Source organism: Lactuca sativa, chromosome 8 (genome assembly GCF_002870075.4).
Source record: "Lactuca sativa cultivar Salinas chromosome 8, Lsat_Salinas_v11, whole genome shotgun sequence".
In the NCBI taxonomy this organism is placed as follows: Eukaryota; Viridiplantae; Streptophyta; class Magnoliopsida; order Asterales; family Asteraceae; genus Lactuca; species Lactuca sativa.
Genome location: NC_056630.2, coordinates 99,836,858 through 99,843,798, shown reverse-complemented (window position 1 = coordinate 99,843,798; position 6,941 = coordinate 99,836,858). Strand labels below are relative to the sequence as shown.

The 6,941-nt window shown below is 38.4% G+C and overlaps 1 non-coding gene across 1 annotated transcript; it reads right to left on the bottom strand.

Annotated features, from left to right (window-relative positions):
* Positions 1 to 3,735: 3,735 nt before the first annotated feature.
* On the bottom strand, positions 3,736 to 3,842 carry LOC111881724 (small nucleolar RNA R71). Its single transcript, XR_002846925.1, has one exon. It is a non-coding gene; the product is annotated as a small nucleolar RNA R71 (small nucleolar RNA).
* Between the last annotated feature and the right edge of the window lie 3,099 nt (positions 3,843 to 6,941).

The window sequence follows — 6,941 nt, the reverse complement described above, 5'->3', positions numbered from 1 at the left end:
GTGCATTCCGCAAGTGCAGGAAGGAGGGGCACTATGTGAGGGATTGTCGCCAGTTGGCCCCGGTTCAAGACATGAAGATTTGTTATCATTTCCATCAGGTTGGTCACATGAGGACCAACTGTCCACAGCTTGTTGTCAGATCGGTGAAGGTGCAGCGTCGGCTACATTGAGGATTACTGGCGGGGATCAGGGTGGAGCAAAGCCTCCGAGGGCTCAGGGACGTGCCTTCCAGCTTACAGCAGTGGAGACCAGGACAGCACCAGATGCGGTTGTTGGTATGTTTCTATCTTTTATCTTATTGATTATGATGATATTGTGAATTCTCTTCCATCCCTTTATGCATATGTCATAGCAACATAGGTGAATTTGAGGAATTTAGTGTCGAGGGGTTATAGTCGGTTAGTATCCAGGGATGTTGGCAATTAGAAGTTAGGATATAGGATCTTTATTCCAGGGCTAGTGGCTATAAATCGGAGATGAAGAAGTGTTCAGTTGAAACTCGGGTTTCTTTTAAAGTTTGGTTGCACCATGATAGAAGTGTTGTTCTTCGGAGGTTGCTCACTCCAGGGTTAATCGATCCTTAGATAAGGATTATAATACCCACTACGGACGGATAAGTTGTGTCGGTTTCACCATCAGTAGGTAGTAGCTAGTGTCCCAAGTGGAGGAGAATTGGAAATTCTCAGATGAGGCAACGATCATTGAGGGTTCCGTTAGCTTCCAGGGGTTAGATAGTACTTTCAACGGGTATGCGGGTTACTTGTGCATGTAGTAGGTATGCAGGTCAGGGATCAGGCCACGACTGTTCGAGTGGGTGGAATATCAACATGAGGCCTAGGGTTAGGTCGGGGGTATGGTTCGCGGAATGGATCCAAAGTTCGGAACCCCAAGTGGGTGAGAAAGGTCTACATGGGAATGGTCAACGAGAAGGGGGTGACCCAGGGTGATTCTCAAAAGCTTAGAGCGGTCCGGATAGACTGAAGGCCGGTGGGGCGTACCAGTCAGGCCGAAGGCTCGAAGGACGGTCCAGACAGGCTGAAGGCCCAGAAGAGCGGTCCATACATGCTGAAGGTTCAAAGAGTGGTCCAAAAAGACAGAAGGCATGGTGAGGCAGTCCCGTCATGCTGAAGACTTTGTATGCGTAATAGATCATTGTATGGGTTTAGTTGGTCATAAGATCAGGTTCTGAGTATGTATATGTTATGGTGTATCAACATGTTCTACAAGTGGATATTGTGGAGTGAGGCGGTCCTGCTGTATGCAGTAGGCCAAGATATCAGATGCGGAATGTTAGATGCCATTTTATGCATCCTATAGGGTAGTTTTCATTATAATTCTAGCATCATATCTTGTACATTTTCATGTCATTTAGATAAATAATGTTCAGCTCATGTATTTCGTTAGAATTCCCGTACTGCTCATGTTTTATGTTGATCTCAGATAGTTCAAGTGGAGCAGTGCTTTGGGAGCAGTTGGATGCGCGTTTGGAGCTTAAAATGGAGCTTGAAACTTATGGAGTATGTTGAGGAATGTTTGGAAGATGCTTTGGTCAATAAACATTCGATTGAATTGATCAAACGAAGATAGAATATACAATATCAAAGTTAAAGGATGTTGCTGGTAGCTTTGACCCCCTGTCAGTGTTTTGACCATATCTCGAGAACCGTATCTCCGATTGACGCGATTCAAAATGATCTGCAAATTAGACAAAATTTTGGACGTCATAGGCACAACCTGTGATTGCAGGTTGTCTCCTTGCAATCGCAAGTGACCTTTTTGTGATTGCAAGTTTGGTCGTAGGTTGCCTTCGAGGTTCTTTTGTGCCCAAAATTCATCCGGAAGTGAAAAATCAAAACCTGCGATCGCAGGTTGTCTCCTTGTGATCGCAGGTTGGCCAAAAAGTGTCAAAATAGCATCCTACTTCATTAAAACGGCATCAGATGTGTTTATTTCAAAACCTGCGATCGCAGGTTGTGTACATGCGATCGCAGGTGCGCCGTTTTTGCTGCTTGACGTATAAATAGACCCTGATAGCATTCCTGTAACTTAAGTTGACGATTCCAGAGGTACCAGACGACGAAAATACGATTTTGGAGGCTTTTCTTATCTGATTTCAACGATTTCTGAAGATCTGAAGATTGTGGATCATCTCCTTCAAGTAGATTAGTAAGATCAGTTGTTTGATGTCTCTTTTTATCTGTTTAGATCAGATTTTAGCCATGTCTGGCTAAACCCTAGTTTTCAGTTCTGCATAAGACAAGTACTTTTCATGTGATTGATCATTAGATTTGGTTTTTGATTTGTGTTTCTATCTAGATTCTTCAGTTTTGTTCTTAATGAATGTTTGATTTTGATTCTTGTTAGTTTGATCACCTAGTTAGGGTTTTATCATTCCAATTAATCAATTAATAGAATCCGTAATTTTTCTTATTAATTGGTAAAAGTAACAAGTATCAGATTAGTTCCGTTTTGGGATTTAACTCTGGTATAAACTGTAAAAATCATATCTTTACGCTTCCGAGCTTGTGAGAAGTATTGGATATTGCTGGGAATTTTACATAGATTATAATGCAACTTTTCTGATCTTAATTAATAGCTTGTTTAATTAGACAGTAAAAAGTTAGGGTTAATTAAAGAGCTTGTTTTGATTAACTAATTTAGGTAAAAGAGAAATTACTAGAGCTTGTTAGTTTTTCTCAGTACCAGCTTAGATAGAACGCATCTCAAGTAATCAGATCTGGATCAGTTACATGATTAGGAAAGTCGCAGCAGAACTGAAATCGTTTTTTTATATTGATTTTTGTTTAGTTTAATATCACTGCATTTTTAGTTTGTAGTTTAATTCAAAATCCCCTTTTTATATTTTATGTTTCTTGACTAGATTGTGCCTGATGCAAAAAGGCATTGACCATTAGGCTGTGCCCTGAGGATTCGACCCTGTTCCCTATGCTATATTTTTAGTGCAAGTAGCAGTGATAATTTATTTGCTTAATATGTGTGCGACAGCGTGTTAACAAATTGACGCTGTTGTCGGGGACAGGGTGCTTTCTAATAGTTTTATGCCAAGGATTTTTCGTTCAGGTACACCTTTAGTTTTTGATCCAAAAATCAAGCGAACTGCAAGGAAACTAAAGAAAGAAGAAGCAAGAAAAAAACAATCAGCTGGTCTCTGTGGTTCATCGTCTTCCATACCCCCTGAAACCTCCACACCACAAGGCACTCCCTTGTGGAACAAATCAGATCCGTTTTTTCCAAAAGTACCCCCATCTTCTCCTCAAAACAGCCTATATAAAACTTACTCCCCACCCCCTTCCATTAAAATTGAAACCACGGACTCTTCAGAAACCGAATCTGAAGACTTAGTTATGAGTGGAGACGAAGCAGAAAAGACCCTTAGAGAGTGGGCCACTCAAGAGGTCAACCAACAGCCCCTTTGCATTACGTTTCCAGAAGCCTAGAACTTCGAACTTAAATCTGAGCTGATTCATCTTCTTCCCACTTTCAGAGGATTGGAAAACGAAGACCCACATAAATTCCTCAAGGAATTTCATGTGGTGTTCAGGAATGAAGCCTCATGCTGTCACAGAAGACCAAATAAAGTTAAGGGCATTCCCCTTTTCGCTTCAACATTCTGCAAGAGAATGGTTGTATGAACTCCCATCAGGTTCCATCACCACTTGGACAGAACTCACAAAGCTGTTTTTAGAGAAATACTTTCCAGAAACGCGAGTCTCCAGTCTCAGAAGAGAAATCCTTGGTATCAAACAAGGAAAAAGAGAAGCTTTCCATACCTACTGGGAGAGATTCAAGAAGTTGTTGTTCCGTTGCCCCCAACATGGAATTAGTGATTACCAGCTCTATAATTGTTTCTGTGAAGGTCTGACACCTATGGAGAGGCGCCTGATAAATGCTTCCAGTGGTGGTTCCTTGGGTGACATGAACCCATCTGAAATCAGAGAGCTGATTGAAAAGTTGGCGATCGAGTCTAAACATTACGGGAATGAAGATGGGTGGTATCCAGATCAGCCAAGAGGGGTCAAGGAAGTCAAGCAATGTTCATCTGGAAGCTCAGATATCTGAATTGACAAAAGTTGTTCTGCTCTTGACTAAAGAAAAAGTAGCTGCAAAGAAACAATGTGGGATTTGTTTAAAGACTGATCACCCTACAGATATGTGCCCAATATTTCAAGAGGATACAGTTGCAGTAAAAGCTATCGGGGGCTACCAACAAAATTTTCAAAATAATTATCAGCAAAAACAACAATTTCAGCCTCCACCCAGATTTCAGCAGCCAGGCTTTCAGCAAAACTTTCAGCAGCAAAATTTCCAGAATCAGAATTACCAGAATCTGAACACACATCAGCAACCCAGTAGTTCCAGCATGGCCTTAGAAGATATAGTGAAGAGTCTTGCGACGAGCACCCAAGCATTCCAGACCGAAACTAGAGCTAGTATCAAGAATCGGGAGCAACAGGTGTCTCAACTTGCCACTTTTGTGGGTCGTCTGAAGTCTCAAGGAGAGTTACCAGGGCATACAAAAAATAATCCAAATCACAATGTGAGTGATATTTCCTTGAGAAGCATAAATACATATGAAGGCCCAAGCTCATCTGAACCAGAAAACAAAGATGAAGAAGAGTTTGAAGAGGTTCTGACAGAAGAAGGAGATATGGAAGGGATAAAAAAAGGAGCTGAAGCTGAAGAGTTTGAAGAGGTGTTGGTTGAAGAAGAATCTGAAAAGCTCGAAGAAAAAGAAACTCCAACACTACCCAAGCCAATTCTGAAGGAGTACAAGCCATTACCTCCATTCCCATCAAGACTAAAGAGAATGAAGCGCGAAAGAGATGATGAAGATATTATGGAAATTCTTCACAAGGTTGAGGTAAATATCCCACTTTTAGATGTTATAAAGCACATCCCTCGCTATGCTAAATTTCTGAAAATTTTATGTGTTTCTAAGAAAAAAATTAAATTTAATGAGATTGTAAAAGCTGGTGAAAATATCTCTTTGATTTTACAAAAAGGTTACCTCCAAAGTGCAAGGATCCGGGGATTTTCTCAGTTCCTTGTAAAATTGGGGAAACTTAATTTTCCAAAATCCATGCTTGACTTAGGAGCTTCAGTTAATGTCCTCCCGTTTTCTATTTTTGAAAAATTAAAAATTGGAACTTTAAAAAAGACCGGGACAATTATACAGTTGGCTAACCGCTCAACAGTACACCCAAAAGGTGTACTGGAGGATGTTCTTGTTCAACTGGATAATTTGATTTTTCCTACTGATTTTTACATTTTGGACATGGAAAACTTGGATACTTCAGATGCAAACTCAATTATTTTGGGAAGACCTTTTTTGAAAACTGCTAAAACTAAGATTGATGTTTTTGCTGGTACTCTTTCTATGGAGTTTGATGATGATATTGTGCACTTTAAAATAAATGATGCTGAAATTCCAATTGATAAAATTTCTATTAATTATTTGGGTATCAGCAGTCCTTTTTCTGAGGACTGCTGTGATTTTTCTAATGGTTTTGTGCAAGATTTATTTTTAGACAGGAAACTAGATAATTATACATTAAAGGAGCTGAACATAGATAAGCTTGGGGAGATGAAAGATCATGTAAATTCTGCTGGAGGAACTGGTACAAAGCTGATAGAAAAAGCTAAGTTTGGGGAAGGTGAGAAAAAGGTGATTTCTGACATGAAGCTAAAAAAGAAAAATAAGAAAAAGAAAAAGTTGGGTGCTGTCAAGAAGAATGGAGAAAGAAAACGACTCAAAAATCTAAATTTTGAGTCATTTGATAAAAATCTGGAGTCTTTCCAGTTTGCTGAACAAGTTCCAGATCTACCCATATTGCCATATTTGAAGGGATCCGGAGTTACAAGAAAAAGAGTTGAGCTTCAGAGAAGTCTCAACCACACTAGTTCGTAAATCTGGTTGGATAAAGTCGAGCCAACGACTTTAAAAATGGGCGGCATTCCGGGAGGCAACATGATGAGTAGTTTTTAGTTTTTTATGCTTTCAATAAAGAGATGATCGCAGTTCCAAGCAAGCTTGGGGAAATCAGAGGATCGACAGAGTTGCTGAAATTCAAATTTTTCGTCAACATTCATCATCAAAATCAGAATTTCTGCAATCTATCAAGTACATTCATTCCTAGCTGCAAACTTTTGTTTTCATATTCTTTATTGAGTTGTTCATTCCTCTCTGAGCATTGAGGACAATGCATCATTTTAAGCTTCGGGAGGGGGTTAGTGTAAAAATTTGCATTTTTGTTCAAAATTTTAATTTTTCAGTTTTTTTTAGTTAAATTTTTCAAAATTTTATTTTTGCATTTTATTTTCTGCATTGCATTTGCATATAAAATATTCGAAAATCCTAAAAAAATTATTTTCTGTTTTTATTTTTCTGCATTCATGACAAAGAAAAACCCAAAAAGATTTTATTTCTAGTTATTTTTATTTTCATTTTCTACATTCCAAAAGAAAATAAAAAAAAAATTAAAAATTTTACATGAGATGAGGATATCTTTTTGCATTCGATAGCTCAGTTAAGATGAAATGTGATAGTTACCGAAAATAACAATCTCATTACACTCAATTTTAAGAATATATTTTCAAGTGCTTTAAATGTTTTCAATGTGAACCAACATATGAGTCAGATAATTTTTACAATAGATGTGTGAGATGGAAAAACAAACAGTGTTTTGAAAATAATTTCCTTGAATGCCTTAAAAAGAACCTAGATTGGATAACCCTTATCATTCCTTGAAGTACTGAACCCTATAGTTTCTACGCCTTTTGAGGTTGGGAGGGAACTCTTTTTATACCCACAATTTATTATCATTTTTGAAGTATTGAAGATATGAAGGGCCTCAAAGTAAAATTCGTGCCCAGTCAATATATATATATATATATATATATATATATATATATATATATAT